This window comes from Uranotaenia lowii, chromosome 3, assembly GCF_029784155.1.
Source record: "Uranotaenia lowii strain MFRU-FL chromosome 3, ASM2978415v1, whole genome shotgun sequence".
NCBI lineage: Eukaryota > Metazoa > Arthropoda > Insecta > Diptera > Culicidae > Uranotaenia > Uranotaenia lowii.
This window is the reverse complement of record NC_073693.1, coordinates 299,602,210-299,619,689: the sequence shown is the minus strand read 5'-3', so window position 1 is coordinate 299,619,689 and position 17,480 is coordinate 299,602,210. Positions and strand designations below refer to the sequence as shown.

General features: G+C 32.7%; 2 protein-coding genes across 8 annotated transcripts in view; one reads left to right on the top strand and one right to left on the bottom strand.

The window, feature by feature from the left end:
- The window catches only part of LOC129755347 (DNA ligase 1), a 51,128-nt gene extending 41,706 nt beyond the window's left edge, over positions 1-9,422 (bottom strand). For 5 of the 6 annotated variants that reach the window (XM_055751786.1, XM_055751787.1, XM_055751785.1 and 2 more), the window contains exon 1: positions 9,208-9,422. The gene's annotated coding sequence lies outside the window, so the exon portion shown is untranslated. The remainder of the gene's footprint in view (positions 1-9,207) is intronic. The other variant, XM_055751788.1, reaches the window with a different exon arrangement.
- The window catches only part of LOC129755355 (trichoplein keratin filament-binding protein-like), a 90,683-nt gene that overhangs the window by 45,972 nt on the left and 27,231 nt on the right, over positions 1-17,480 (top strand). The gene's annotated exons all lie outside the window — the stretch shown is intronic.

Sequence of the window (17,480 nt, the reverse complement as noted above, 5' to 3'; positions counted from 1 at the left end):
CGGAGACAACAACACAATGCATATGGTGCTGCCATCCAACGAGATGGGATCCAAGCTTTGCACTTGACGATTGCAACCCTGACTCCGATCGTTCGCCGGCGGAACGTATTCCCCTAGCAGCAACAAACTAAAAGTGAACGAAATTTGATTCTGAATCCAAATCAGGATGCAAGAAGGAGATTCAGGAATGTGTTATCAACGAATTTAATTTCAGCTTAGTATCCGATGGAACGGCTAATGACAAATTCAAGAAGAACCAATTAGACCGATGAATCATTAATTTTGGCTGCCCGTTCTTGCGAGGAATCAACCTACACCGAACTCGATCGTTCGCCAGTGCGACACATTTTAGCAGAATTCGAGAAAAATGGAATCTTCTATTCCTCCGGTAAGTTGATAAGTTTGAAAGTGTATAAATTTATGTTTCAAATCCAAAACAAATCGTATTACAGCTGTACAGCAGACGGAATTTCCGATATAGGATCCCAGGAGGAAAGAATCTTGCAAGCCAAACAACCTGATTGTCCTGCCCAGTTATGAAGCTACCACGCTAGTGCCTCGAGAAAATTTGACAACACCATTTTATGTTTATTCAGTCCTGATATACAAGTGAGAAATATCGATTCGAATACTACCTATGCGCCAAAGGACTGGGAGAAAATACGCCAAGGAGCTGCATAATTCGGATGTACAAACAATGGAATTTTCAATGCCGGTCGCATAGGTGAATTAAAAATAAGTGATTCGGTAGCCTTAAATTATTTAGAAGTAACTACCAAATATTATAAGTCCATTATGAGTATTACATTTTGTATTTTATACGTGAAACGACCAGATGTAAATTCAAACGAATTATTAAAACAATGTCGAACAGCAAATGTGCGTAGGATGATGAAGTGGCGGATTGAATATGAATTAAAACGTTTCTTACGGTTTAGCATTTCATGTATAAATATGCGTTCATCTTAGCATCACCTGTTAATGGACAGTCATGAAACTGGTTTACGAGTTTTTGAAAACAAAAATGGTTTTTACAATTGTTACATTTTTACTGTAATTCGTTAAACTTGAACATTTGACGTAATAGATGATTTATTGTTTTGAATAACCCATGTCACTTAGTAAAACAGGGAAGGATGTCTCATACAAAATTTATGTAAAAATAAGACACTACTCGAATAATTTTCAAGTTCATTTTCTCAAATTTGTTAAACAGCCAAGTTTTGATTGAATGAATTTTCAAATAATCACATCGAAAATTAAAATAACTGCTGGCATATATTCCACAAGCTCATAATGCTCAATCCAGTAAAGCATATATATTCAACACATTTGAACAACTTTGTAAAAATTCACAGTTTTTTGCAACTTTGACCATTACATGAGTAAATTTGAACTTGGTTTGTATGGGAAAATTGAATATTTACTGAGAGCCCTGCTCCGTTTACGTTGCTGAGTTGGCCGTTATTGTACTAGGGAAACAAGGCCGTGCGAACGGGGAGGGTTTTAGGAGTTTAACCAACCCCCCCCCCCCCCCCTTCCCCTCCCCCATGAAGTTTTTACCAAGTGAAATTTTCAATTCAAGGAATTAATTAACCGTAGTAACGGGAAATTACTTGATCCCAAAATGTGTTTAAAAAAAAGGGTTGAAAAACACTCGCTCGGCGGAATTTAGTCCTACACGCAAAATAATACAGAAATTAAATATACGGGATTTTTCACGTAAACTGTTCCCTTGATGCATCACATCGATTCTACGTGTGCTTTGTAGAAGCTACTGTTTTTCTGTATAACTGACACATTAATTTCACGTAAAGTCTTAAGTGGATGAATTGAAATCAGTTTTTTGCAGTTTTCTCATGCAGTTCTCTTCATCCGTCCAAAAAAGAATAAAATCATCTGCTGGGCAATAACGAACTCCATTTTCTACACGGCACTATTCTTGATCACGTTAATCGATTTTGACGAAACTTGGCCAGGTACTAGATCAAACATTTTTACAACTTTGGACCAAATGTCAATGCAAATCGTCAAAGATACAGCGAATTTAGTGAAGCAATTCCAAATTTCCCTTTTTTACGGGAATAGCTGTATCTTTGCTTTCAGTCATTGTAAAGACTTCAAATTTTGTAGAGCGTTAGATGAAATTTCATGAAAAAACATCAACCGAGAGAGAAATGGCAGCTTGTCAAAGTTGGAAGATAGCGCGCAGCTTCACGGACTCACGGACTTCATTCTTTTTTGAACGCAACTGTATACTAAACACATTTCACGCAGCTTTCATCCTCTTTTGCATTTTCATATTTTGTTTTCATTTGCATCATGAAAACAATATATAATACTTTTCAACTTCAATGATTTCTAAAAAATTAATGTTCACTGATAATCATACCGCTTGTACATCAAACATTTTAAGCTTGATGGGACATCATATTGACGTAGTCAGAGGAATTATTGGTTTCGCCAATTATTTTTAAATTTACATAAACATGCGATTTCCACACTACTTATAAAAAGTGGTAAGTTGCAACTTTGGTTTTAATGGTTTTAATTGTAATGTCATAACGCAACGCAATTGCAGTAATTTTTTTTTTTTTTGGTGTTGTTCGTATTCAATTTTACAGTTTTTCTGTCGAAAATGTTTTTGAAGAAAAAGCATAAGGATGCTGCATACATTTAGGGGTTAAAAAATACTACAAAAAATTCTACATAGCTGAAATCATAAAAATGTATGTTTGGATGAAATTTTAAAATCAACAAACGCGTTATGCAAATCAATCATATACCGATCAGGAGAGCATATCAAAATAATAACTCAAATGTATCCACCAAGATATTTACATCTGATTCAGTTATAATTAAGTACTGAAAAATTTAGATTTTAAGTTTCTCCAATCTGAATTATATCTTATTCTGATTGACAGACTTGAATGGGGTTGAGATAATTTTCAATGATAAAGATTTTTTTCGGGTTGTCCCAAAATAAAATGATTATATCTTATTTTGATATACATAAGTACAACTTTTTCTGAAACACGGACATCGAAGTCAACGGCCCAAACCGTACATTAATGAGTTTCGCTCAACAGATCCTTAAAATTGGATCCAATTTTTGGGAAACCAAAAATGGAACATGGTTTTAGCAAAAAATATGGTTTATTGACATTCCACTAGTAATTTTTCTCGAAGCACTCATATCTAGATAAGTTATAATTTTGATAGGTTTTGTTCTGCCCAATATCAAACTATGCTATCTGAACCAGATAGAATCTTGAAAGGAGCATATCTAAAATTGATATAATTTAGCTATGATCGTATAGATTTTTTGATATAATTTGAGATATTTTAACATCCTACGAGTACTGAATAATAACTCATTTAGATAGGAAAAAATTAGTATCAAAATATCTCATCTTGATATAATTTAGTTTTTCCCTCCTGATCGGGATTCCAGCATCTGGATACAAGATTTAAAAGGTGAATCTTTAATTTGCATTTTGATGCATTTAAGCCCAGACTGGACCGAATTATAAAAAAAAATTGGTGACTCTCCCAAAAATATTTTTACACCAACCTTGTTGTTAAAGAATAATAAAAGCAATATAAAGTTTGTAGGTGATATCATTAAGCTAATCCGTCATACTGAGTAAAGTTTTTTACGGCATCGAAAAATGAAAAAAAAAATGCAGGCTGCCGGATTGAAAGACGAGATTCCAAATTACATGTTTATTACTTGAAGGTTTGAGATTTTCTGACAATTATTTACCTTAGCCTCCTAAGCTATCTGAAACTTATTTAGGCCTACCAAATCCCTACAATTTTTACATCTGTTGCTCGATTTTTTCAATTTTCTATGAGAATCATAAACTTTAAAACCATCTCACGATGTGAGCAATTATGTCTGCATCTTTTTATTATCATTAGATGATAACTTTATTAAATTATAGTAAAATAAAAATTGAATAAGTATTGTGGTATACGAATGTTGCATCTAACCCTGCTATTGCATGATGTTTAGTTTTATTCAATTTTCAAATAAATTTACTATTTCAATTATTTGATTTTTTTTTGTAATTTTTTTTTTGTTTTTCAAATCTGAATTTTTTGTTCTGAAAACATAACATTCTTGGAAGAATCTTTTTAATAACAGAAACATTTTTTTATCTTTTGTATTTCAATTGACGGTGACAAAATATTCAGTGTTTGAAATTTTAATCTATAAACGGTTCATTTATTTTTATTATTTGAATATTTGTTATAACCATGGTTTTCAACTTATCTTTTTTAAAGTTCGAAAATTTATTCGAAACATCAACTTTAAAGCTATATCTTGACTAAATTAGTATTAAATTTGTGTTTTCAATGGAAACTTTGCATTCCTTATTATCGGTTTCGTATTAATAATTTACCTGTACTTTGTTAGTCAACGATGAAGGGGTTTCTTGTTTTTTTTTAAATGCTCAACATCATATTCAAAAATCACACAAGGCCACAAAATTGGCATTCTTCTGAAGTGCAAACAATTGAAATCTAATTTGACTAATTTGGGTGCCCTAAATCTAAACAACCAATTTTTTATCACCTTTGATATTGAAAATTTTCTGTTAAAATGTGAAAATCATTCAAGAAATTCCTTCATTTTTTTTTAAAATAATTTAAAACAAAAACCTTACATTTTAAAATTAACCCTTTAATGCATGACTTTTTTTAAATGAGAATTGCAGTTATTGATTCAGTGAAATAATATCATTTCAATTCGAATAAGAAAACTCAATAGGTATGAAGTTGTTATTTTGAGTATTATAAAAGTTATGGTCCATCAAAGTTGAAAAATATTTTTTGAAATTCTTAGTTAATTTCAATACGGTTTTGCCGATTTCTTCAAAATCTTGTGTATTGGGTGCCGGAAGGTGTTTGTGATTGATTGAGATTAAAAAAAATGTTAGAATTTGCGAATCTGAAGAAATAACAGCGATTTTCCAAAAACTACTTTTTTCAAAAAAATAAATAAATTTCATTTTTGCAATTTTTCCGCATACTTTGTTCGATATCTCACACATACATTAAAATATCGTTATAAATATACCATGAGCTAATTTCTTTTAATCTCTAGAATATTTTTTGTGAACACATCACTCAAAAATATCCACGCGTTTCCGAGATATTTGGATTTTGATTAGTGTTGTTTTAAAACAACACTATGCAGTAAAGGGTTAAAGTTTCAAATCAATTATCAACTTTCCTCGAGACTTTTTAATTTTTTAATTTTTGGTTCTGCGTTTCCTCATGACTTTGTAATTTTGTTATTCTTAGTTCTGCGAAAAAAGTTAAAATAAGTTTTTTACTTGTTTACTTTTCTCATTTAACGAATTTTCAAAGTTTTGAAATTGAATTTTAAAAAATTTCTAAAGCATAAATCTAATAGACTTACAGGTTTCAACAAATTTATCAAGTTTTTTTAGTTTATGCTGTTATGTCAGAAATACTTGAAATGATATCCTTCCAAATTTGTAAAAACTGTAGAATTTTCCTTTTTTATTTTATGCATCATTATCAGCAAAATATTATTCCTAAATTGAATAAAGTATAATAAAGTAAATTGAATAAAGTATAATAAACATCGTTTTAGAATCAATTTTAATTTTTAAATGTAGTTTTGTTGATTAATCTGTTTTCAATGATTGATTTCACTTAAAACTTACTTATTTTAAAACTTATAAACTTCATATCACCAAAACTAAAGGTGATAGACCAAATTTGACAAAAGATACAAAATCAATCATTCAAAAATTGACGTTAGACGTGTTTACTGAAAAAAGAAATTCTTAAATGTTAAAAAACTAATCTTTTCCATCTTCATATTTAGTTTTAATTTCCAAATAAATTTACCGAATTTTATAGTGCAGTTTTTGGAACTGTTATATTTATTTACCACTTTTTAAAGTCAAACTATTTGAATATCTAGAAATATTTTTAATAGTTTGTCTTTGTTTTTCAATTCTGAATTTATGTGTTCTAAAAACAAAAGCCTTTGAATCCAAATGTTTAATGAGAAAATTATAGTTTCTATATTCTGTTCTTCCCAGGACCCAATAATTCAATTGAAAGCTACAAAATCTTCAGAGCTTGGAATTTTAACATTGAAACCTGCGATTCAAAATTTCTAAACTTTTCATTTATCACGTTTTTTGAATCGATAATGATTATGAATTTATCTTTAAAAAGTTCGAAAAATGATTCGAATGAGCAACTTTTAAGCTAATTTTTCAAGCGCAAAGTTTATTAAATTTTTATTTGTTTTGTGCCTTCAATACTCACAACAAAACTTGGTATTCCTTATTTTTATTTTTTCCTATCAGTTTCTTATTGATCATTCGCGACACGACATGTACTTCGTCAGTATAATTAAACATGTGTTATAATCATATAAAGTTTTTAATTTTAACTTCAAAAATGAACCTTTTTTGCCTTTTGTTTTGATATCTGGATGAATTATATTGTAGAAAAAAGTTTTATCCCACACTTTGATCGCTGGCTCTCTTAAAGTAATATCAAATGTTTACTTGATAAAAATCGAATTCAATTTTCAACTACAGCACATTTCAAATTGTGATTTTTTTTTTTCAAATTCGAAATACTATAGTGGAATTTTGCAATGAACCCTTCAATTGAAAATGAAGTAAAGAAATTAAAATTAAGATGAATAATAAATAACAATTATTATAATCTCTAACAAATTTAAGTCATGGATAATTTTTTACCTGATCTGACTTTTTTTTATAATTCAGATTTTTTTTGAAATTTGTGTTTTGGAAATGTTTATTCCAAATTTTAAAACTAGACTGCTTAGAATTTATTTTGAAGCAAATATGTAGTTCAGAATAAGGAACATCATTTTGAAAGTACAGCATTGATTCGAAACTTTGACTGTGATTTATTTTGAAAATTTGGCTTTAATTTATCGGTAGTATTTTTAATATTTTTGAGTTTGTGTTATAATCATGAGTAAGAAAATGGTGTTAGAAATCAATTTCCTTATTTATTGTGGATTTTAGGTGTTGATATTAGTTTTTTCTAAACTTGAATTTCGAACTAACCCCCAAGTTTAAAAAAAAAACCTCTATGAACTGGTTCAGAAGCTACGCGAGCTAGATCTTTCAAGCCAGTGGCCAAAAAACGTGATTTTTAACGTATTTTGGACTATTTTTTTAAATAAAAAAACCCACAAACTCTATGTATCATAATAACTCCAATGAACAATTCATCGTAGTTTTTCTTTTCTTTTAAAACCTTTAACGGTTATTTATAGATTTTTTTTCTCGTTGGAATACATATTTTCCATTGCATTGTAAAAAATTCTGGTTTTGTCCATTCTATAGATTTTTCGCAAAACTTAACACTTCGCCGCCGCCCGCCACTAGAGGATAGCGTTCAAGTCTTCTAAGCCGACGGTCATGAGATCGATTCTCGGTCACGGCATACATAGTACACATTCTGTGGGTTGGTGGTTTTGGCATTTGTAAGATGCTAGCCATCATATCCTCGAAAGGTGTACGTTTAGTGTTAAGTTTAAAGGAATCTCTTCGAGGAAACATAAAAACGAAAGTTTTATTGAGATCCTATATGTGTTAGTGTTCGTTTTCGTTTTTCAGCTGTTTTTATTTTTATTAATGTTTCCATAAAATTTTGGAAAAAAATGACTTATAGGTATTACAATTTAGATGGAACACCTAGGACCAAAACATCAAATATTCGCAAAATTGCAAAACAATACAATGTAGGAAGAAATTTGAATCGAACGCGACGACCATGAAACACATCTTAGGCGGCCGTGAAAAGGATCCGTCCAGAAAAAGTAAGCCAACTGCGAGGGTGGTACTTTCATGACAACTGCGGATAATATATTGCAAATGCATGAATGGAACCGATTTACGACCATAGAAAAGAGGCACTCTTCAATCGGCTTGGTGCCACTAACGGGTTGTAACGGTTGTTAATTATCTGTTCAATTTTAATGGCAATTGTAAGAGCAGCTATTTAAAGATATGTTTTTCCTTGATCTCGATCTCTGAGGTTAAACTTCCACCTACATTTTTCCAGTCGTTCTATTAATTAAACACGTTCTTGAAACGATCTTTAAAACTTCGATAGTATGATTTTAAAATGATGAAAAAAAAATATTTTCACCAAATCAACTCTCTTTCTTCATTGTCCGAGCCGATTTAAAAAAAAACAACGCACGATTTGATATTCTTAGGACATAATCTGCCCACGCAATAATCAAGACGTATTTCACCTCGATCCTCACGCCGACGATCTGGGTGACGAAAGTCGTGACACGGTATTTTGTGGTGTTTTTTTTCTTCTTCTTTTGTTGTGGTTTGCAGGACGTGATGGTAATATTTCAACCCAACAATGTCGTCTTTCCTCGCCGAGTAGGTTGTTTTGCTACTCGGGTCGAATTCTGGTTGAGAAACAAATTTTCCCCCGAAAACGCAATCAACTATTCGTCTGTGTATGGGTTCGTTCTGATCTCATCTCATCTGTTGCAGCCAGCAGCCGGTTCACGAATTTTTCACACTCTCAATGAGTCGTTTTTCCTTAGGAGAAATTTGAAGAGTAAAAAACACAACCGCCAAACTCCCACCAAAACACGGGGAAAACCCGTCGTCGTCGTCGATCGAGGTTTATTTTTCTTCTCTCATTTCTGCTGCCTGATCTTCGAAGGCAGCGCACGATTTTCAAATTTTCGCCAACTGACGTCACTACACACTCGCTAACTAGCTATCGGATTCTTCTTCTTTACAGATCCAGAGACGTGGCCTCGGTCAGAAAATGACCGATCGCCATTGACTTTTCCTGCTGTCTGCACCGTCCGAGGCCTGTATGCGTAATCACAAGGCGAGCGAAAATTTTAAAATGTCGGAAAACTGATGAAAAATCCTTGATTGTGAAAAATTATTTGTTCTAACACTTCTTCTGTCTTCTTAACAAATTTCGATGCCAAATTCCACTATCAAAACCGGGACACACTTGAGTTTAGCTAATTTTTACCAGAGAACAAAGAAAATTTTTACATTTTTTCCTCCTATATCTCAGGTGTCATTAACGATCGACCTAATTTTCCACGAATTCGCCCCCCATAAAGGTATCCCAAAAATTTCAACGATTTATAGCTCTTTTAATCACAACGCAGCCCCATTTTACCAAAAGCCAACGGAAATCACACGAGCCGCTCATAAAATGGCAGAATTCTTCCAAGGAAAATCTTTTTTATGATTTCTGGCTGCTACTTCTTTGCACTTTTTCTCCTAGTCGGGAAAATTTTTCACTCACGGAATCGCCCGCACAACGAATGGACCAAAGACCGAATCGGAGGATTTTTCACGCGCGTACTGAATGGTGGACCCGAACAAACTGTCGCAGCCTGCAGGGGTGATCGAGAAATTTTCACTCAAAATTTTCCAACCTGCACTTTTTGATCATCATTAGCCTCTCAAATTGGATGCTGTGTTGGTAGAGTGGTCGTGAAAATTCGTGAATCTTCTCTGAGAAAAATACACCTAACCAAAGGAATGTATTAGTATGCGTATCCTGTGGTCATCCGGGTTTGGTGGATGCAAATTTACATTCCAACCACTGTCAATTCGCCCGTTTGATCGAGACGCTTCGAAGAATAATAAAGCAGAATTTGTGCAGAATGCGTTCCTCCTTACAACGGCAAACGGGGTGAAATAACAACAAACACATGTGTGTGTGGGTGGGAGGAAAATCGTGACCCTCTCGTTGCCGGTGGGGTTTTAGAGTATTATTTTTGGTTTTTGTTAAATTAAATTTTACGAATCAAAACATTTCTCGTTCAATGGCGACCGTCAAAAATGGCTGCAACAAGCTTAAACGTCATTTTCTGATGGTCCTGAGTAAGATGATGCTTTTGAAAGGCTACCTGGGTGAATGATATTTTTTTGATTTTTTTTTTTTTTTTTTTTTTTTTTGTCAAAACGATTGGCCCGGCCTGATTCTGCAAATTTTGCATTTTTCATTCAGCGTGGTAATTTGTATGAATTTGGAATTCAGAGCTGCTCGTTCATCTCTGTTGGACATAAAACTCTGTCATTTCATCTCTATGGTTTATTTCATTTAAAAAAAACTGTCAAGTATCGCTCAATTTCATTCACGAAAAACTATTTTGAACATTTTTTGAATGTGGCTTATATATATTATTATTTGGGATCGAAAGATAATGCAAACAGTAATCCAATCCGATGACCAAATCAAAATAAAATCTTGTAAATTTATTATAAAGAAGTGGCAAACCCCAATTAACCCACAGTTGTGAATCAAACAAATAATAATTCTTGTTTTGCAATAAAAAAAAACTTTCTTGTGTTGTGAATTAACTTACATTTTCAGTTTTATTAATCGCTTATTGGAGACATCATCTGGACAAAATCAGTTTTATGCGTAGAAAATATGATAAAATGAAACCTTTAACTGTTTTTTTATAAATTTGTTTTTCCAAAAAAATGTTTTCGACATTCAGATTTGGTATAACGTTTTTAAAAAAAAAAATGTATGGTCTTTTTTATGACAAAACCTCTAAAACTAATCCCAGGTCCAGAATTCTGCTACAGTTTTTAAAAATTTGTTCGCTTATTGATTGAAATTCTGTTCGATTTATTAAATTCTAAATTAGATATTAATACTTTGTGTTTCGGTTTTAAATTGGGTCAAATTTGGTTTTGCATTTCGTTTAAAATTTGATTCATAATTTTCGTAACTCCAATGCATTTCCAATATTTAGATAACAGTTCAGTTAGAAACCATCCTGACTTTTTGTTCACCATTCAGATCAGAAATTCTTAAACTTAATTCTAATGAAGAATGAAAATTTCACAGAGCTAACTGGCGACCCAGAATTTTAAACATCAGAATCAGATTGATCATTCGAAATTATTTTTTTTATTCGGATTCACAAGGTGGGTTACAAATACTAAAACTGAATTAATGAATTCGGAATTTAAACCTAAAACATAAGAATTTGAATTACGTCGAGTGGTAAGACGGTAATCGCTGATCCACTGGCATGGATTCGATTCCCATTTCAGTACTGGATGTTAAATTTTAATCTTAAATTATCCATGTAATTTATTCAAGCTGTAAAGCCTAAATCGGACGGTGTATGTCTTTAAAAAAATTCTTGATTGAGGGCTCTGAAACAAATTTCACTTCTTGGCTCATATTTATAATTCTGACATAGAACTTTGATACAGATTTTTTTTTCGTACATTTCATAAATCGTATTGAAATACGGACAAAGATTCAAAATTCAAATTTTAAATTCGAATGAACCGGTATGAAATTGCCTATTTTTTGCACATAGTTTTATTACGATAACATTGCGTTAACATACTACAAATCCAGTGCAAAGCCGAATTTAGGTGTTAGAATTGTCTGAGAAAATGCAGATTGATGAAAATTTCTTAAAACACGTCTTCGAACAGTCGTCAAAAATTCTGTGTTTCGTGTTTTATAAATCTAAGGATGCCAAAATGTTACAAATTACGTATACTTTCCAATACTTACCAACTTTTAAAAAAAATTCTATTGAGACTGGAGCAGCTTTGGCGGTTGATTCATTAAAAAGTACGGGTTTTACACCACTTTTGTGGTCATCATCTTAATCACTAATCACTAATCACTAATCGTACTTCCACAGCCAGAACTTATGTCCGATCCCGGAGGATAATAAAAGATTTTTATTATTCTTTTTGTCTTTGCTCATGTTTTCTATTATGTTAACATAAAAACATTAAAATAATAGAGAACATGAAATGGCCGGGCCCACTGTGGAGCAGAGAACGCAGAGACATCTGGAACACAGGAACAGAAGAAACGTGGACCACCAGTACCATACGTTTCAAATGGGCAGTATCGTTGGAAGCATGCTAAGAAAAATGCTCCTTGAAGAAACAGTCATGCGTCATATAAAGTAGCTTCATCAATTATTGGGACCATTCTTCAACGGCTGGAAATAATTTATTTTGTACACAGAAATCACAAAACCTCATACTAAGACATAGTATTGAAGAATTTAATGTTTGATATAGGGGTTGTAAAAATCTAAGCTTTATTATTTTCTCTACGTTGAACTGTTTTGGATTTTTGTGTACAATCATTTCTGGCCATCGACCAAGGATAAAGCGCCTTTACTCGCTCTTGAAAATAAAAAAAAAGAAACGGAAAATTTTAGTAAAATATAAAACCTTTCGAGGCCTGTTTAGGACTCGAAAGGTATTTAAGAAAATTTACCTTTAAAATAAAAATTTACTCGTTAGATTACCTTCAAATTGTATTTGACGGAGATAGATCAGTCATTTGACAAAATGTTATCCCACCCAATATAGATAAGAGATGAATTTGGGAAACAACTCCCTATGAAAACTCGACTTTAAATTCATTACATGTTAATTTACGATTCAAATTATCTCAATTTGGTAACCAATTATTTAACATAAATGATTACTTATAATAAAAATAAAATATAATTTGAAGCAAATGAATACTTATCTGAATAATTTTTCTGCATCATGAACTTTCCAATTTGTATTTTTGATTCTTCTTTAGATTTGTAGTCAATCGCAGCAATCGGTTTAAACTGCAATAGTCATCGCTTGTTTTTTACAAGCCAGTTTGCGAGATCAATATTGCAGAAGAAAATTTACTAGTTAACGACGCTTTCATCGAAAATTTCACAAAAAATACTTTAATGTGGTGCCTCTAATCGCATTGCAGGCCAAGCATCTGGGTTCAAATAGAAAAACTTCACCGAGATTCTTCACTTTCCCTTCCCAAAATACAATTTTCACAAACACTCTTCCACTTCGATCACTCGAAATTTCGAATGATTTTGACGATTAAGTTACTTAATTACCACTTGAAATTTCGAAACAACGTGTTGACCACTATTCTATCACAACAGAATCAAGTTATTTTCCAAACCGAATCAAAACAAATTTTAAAATTTATCACGTATGTTTGGATAAAAAAAAAACATTCCCCATTGGGGGCTCCGGTTATCGGATAGAAGTATTCTTCGCAGTTCATAAAGATTCAGTTCACAAGCCACTAGCTTCAAAATGAAATTCATCACTGTAACAAACAACATTAAATTATGAAAAGCACAAATTTCTAAATTGAAATGAAATATTTTTGGATAAGAATTGCGGAGCTTGAAAAAAAAAACGCGTGTTGCACGTTCAACCAACGCCTACTTCTTTTCACTTTTGTGGTCATCATCTTAAGAAATTAAAAAAAAAATATTTCTATTTGTGCAACATATAGCTTCTAACATAAGCTTTCTCAGGCAGTAAGTCAATTTTTTTCGACCACTTAACCCTTTAATGCGTGACTTTTTTTTACATTTTCGTAGGTGATGGAAAGAATTAGAGAAACATGAGCTATCAAAGAACGTAAGAACAAAAGCCGTAAATATCATGAATTTTTCGAAAAAGATACAATGGCTTATCGGCAGGACTTGAGTCGTTGTATATTTTTCAAAAAATTAATGATTTTTACGGCTTATGTTCTTTCGTTCTTTGTCAGCTCATGTTTCTCTAATTCTTTCCATCACCTACGAAAATGTGATTATTTTCAGGTGCCAAGCAATTTTCATAACATCAGTATTGAATTTTTAAAAATGATCATAGCAATTATTGATTCGGTGATATAATATCATTTGAATAAAAAACACAATTGAACAGGTTTAGAGCTGAAATTTTGTGTTTTATAGAAGTTATGGCCAATCAAAGTTGAAAAATAGTTTTGGAAATTGTTGATTTATTTCAATACGATTTTGGAAATTTCTTCCAAACATTGTTCATTTGGTGCAGAAATATGTGCGTGATTGATTGAGATTAAAAATGCTGTAAGAATTCAAAAATAGGAAGTGTATTTGAAATTTATAAATTTTGTAAAAATCGGTTAAAAACAAGAGAGTTTTAGCGGAAAATATGTTAGAGGTCATTCGACCCTCGGCGCACAATGAGGAACTAAGTGTATAAACAGCGAAGAAATTCAATACCTTCCCTCCTACACGATCCAAATCTATGAAAATATACTTTCCTTAAGTGAAAATGTCCGAAAATCTATTGGACATAGTTTCAGACCCCCCGCCAGCTTACAAACGGAGATATAGTGCCTTTTAACCCCTAATTCCCCTATATTTTGCAAACAATCCAGAAAAACACTGATTTGGACTAGACAATTTTAAACAAAAATTGACCTATCTTGTGTGATTTTATCCGTGAAATCAAATGAAGGCTTTTTGAGCCACCGCACGCTTTGGAAAATGGAGTTATGGCTGATTTTTCCCTTTATTTCCTTATATTTTTCAATTAATTATGAAAAAAGTAAGTTCGGACTAACAAATTTTGAACCTAATGAGACCTATCTATGTGATTTTCTCCGAGAAATCAAATAAAGTTTGAGCCACCGCACGCATCGCATAGTTAAATGACTGTTTTGACTGTTTTACCCTCAATTCCCTTACGGTTTTGAAATATTTCAGAAAAAGCATGTTCGGACTCGAAAATTTTTAATTAAATGAGACTTATCTTATGTATTTTTAAAAAGGAATCGAATGAAGGCTGTTTAAGCCACCGCTCGCATCGTGAAATGCATCGTAAAATTGGGTTTTGGCTATTTTCAATCATTTTTCAACTAATTCTTAAAAAAGCATGTTCGGACTAGAAAATATTGATTCAAATGCGACCTCCCTTGTGTGAAATTTTCCGAGGAATCGAATGAAGGCTGTTCAAGCCACCGCACGCATCTTAAAGTGGAATAATGGCCTTTGTACCCTCAATTTCCCAGCATTTTTAATTTAGTTCAGAAAAGGCATGTTCGGATTGGAAAATTGAAGGCTAATTGAGCCACCGCACGCATTGGAAAATGGAGCTATGGCTGTTTTTGCCCACTATTCTCCTGCATTTTTCAATTAATTGAGAAAAAAAACAGGTTCTGATTTGAATTTATTGGACCAATCGAGACTTATCACCGCACGCATCGTCAATTGAAGCTATTGCCATTTTACCCTCAATTTCGTAAAATGGAGTAATGACCGATTAAACCTTCAATTCTCCTACATTTTAGAAATATTTAAGCCATAGCTCCATTTTCCGATGCGTTCGATGGCTCAAACAGCCCTTCATCCGATTCCTCGGAAAAAATCACCCCAGATAATAATCATTTGTTCCAAAATTTTCCTGTGCGAACAAGCTTTTTTCTGAATTAATTGAAAAATGTAAGGAAAACAACCAGCTAGTGCTGGTAGGCAGTATAATGTTGTCGATAACACAAAGCCCTAGCTCACATTCTTCAATCATCTATTCGTTTCTTCTACCCAAAGCGCTCTAGCTTTGATCTGTCCACCTAGTAGTTTTATCATCTTTAAAATACAGATATCTAATTCTATATCCGATATCCGTGAAATAACCGTTGGAAAACCGAATATTAGGTACATCAACCCCCAAGAACTACATCCAATCTTAAGACGGAAATTTTACTATTTTTTCTCAATTGTTTAAAAAAGTGCAATTCTGATTATTCCAACGAATATTAATAAATGGAGTATATTTTGCATAACAAGTTATGCCCTTTGCACAAAATAAATTAAACAAGATAGATCACCAGTTAACTAGCACAGAGCAACTGGTAATAAGACTTTAAATTTATTTCATCATAGAGTTATCATCAATGAGTACTAAGAAGCGATTTGAATAGATATTAATTCCGTTTTGAAGAACGTTAAAAAAATGTCAATGAAATCTTTTTTTACCTTCGAAAATCAGTATTTCAAAACATAACAAGATGGGGGGGGGGAATTATCAACGTTACATAATTTTCATAGGGGGGTACGTCGAACCGTTACGATTTGTGACATACGGGGGGAAGGGGTCAAAAAAGTGCATTTTTGCGTTACGTAATTTATGGATACCGCCAAATTTGAATGCTGTAAATTACTTTTCAAACCAAATTCTAATTCATAAAAAGAACATCGTTTTGAATAATTATAATAATGACTTATCGAAAAAAGCATTAAATTGAAACTGTTATTCTGGTTTATTTTAATCGTATCATCGAAATAAAAAATACATATCTAAATATTTTTTTCAGTATGCACATTAGTAGAGAAATAGTTCTAGGGATCAATTTCTCTATGTGTTGTGCATTTTCGGTATTGTTATTATTTCTGGCTAATTTTGAATTTCAAAGCCCTGCCTCCCCCCTTCGACGGGTCCTTCGCGTGGGCCTGGCGAGTTCTCTTACTTTTCTTTTTAACACTACTCATAAACTTCTGCACAGTGCTTTCTCCGACCATTTTTGCCACTTTGAGCCAATCTTTCTTGATTTTTTCAACACGTCCGCTGGTTTCATGATTTCCTCAGATTTGCCTTCGTCAAAGCCCGAAAATGTTTCGATTGGATGAATCTCTGGACAGTTTGGTGGGTTCATGACTTCAATATTCTATGACCGGGTTTATGAATATTTATTCTAAACACTCAACAAGTGCTAAGAAGAAAGGCTTACACAAGATAATCAACTCAATATAAGATCGAAAAAAGCAGCTTTTAGTAGACTCCACCTTTGCCAGTGGCTAAGATTCAATTGAACCTACTTTATTTTAAACAGAGCGATCAACACTCTCTCTCATGCGTTGTTAGATGTTCATTTTTAGACATTCGTATAATTCGTTTCAAATACTAACAGGATACTTAACATGTCTTTCGGTAAACATATGACCTTGTTGACTTCATACCACTTTAATGCATCCTTAGAGTAGCGAGCTCAAGCCAAAAAAAAACTACATAACATGACAACGCTTATTTTGGACCAGAAGACTCATTTTTTACCACCTTTAACCAATTCGACAAACATTATTGAAGCCTGGGCGCACTAAATACATTGCACTTTTTTCATGATTAGTACCTATATAAGAGCCCTAGACAAGGTTGTCCAAAATAAGTCCGTTACCCTACCAATTTTTTAGATGACGGTTGTGTTATAGTATAAATATTTATAATTATCGAAACAGTCTATACCTGATACCTGACAAATCTAAATAGATACATTAGAACCGAATGGGTCACTGCGTGTCTGGTGCTTCTAGAATACATACAGACCGTTCGCATGCACATTCGAAAAATGGTCATCGGTGGTGACGATTTGCGTGGGCGAATAAAATCAAGTCATTTATTTTACATTCTCGCGCCTACTCAAAAAATTGTGCGCGCTTCTCCGTGTGTCGTTTACTAAGCACGTGTGACTTTTGCACAAAAGCTGATCTTGTGATTAGTAAGACATTTACTCAAACTAATCAAGGCGTTCGGGAAGATTCATTCATGAATTTTTCTCGTTAGGGGGGTTTAAAAACATTGAACGATGGAGATGGAGTAACAAAATTCTTCTTTAGTGGTATT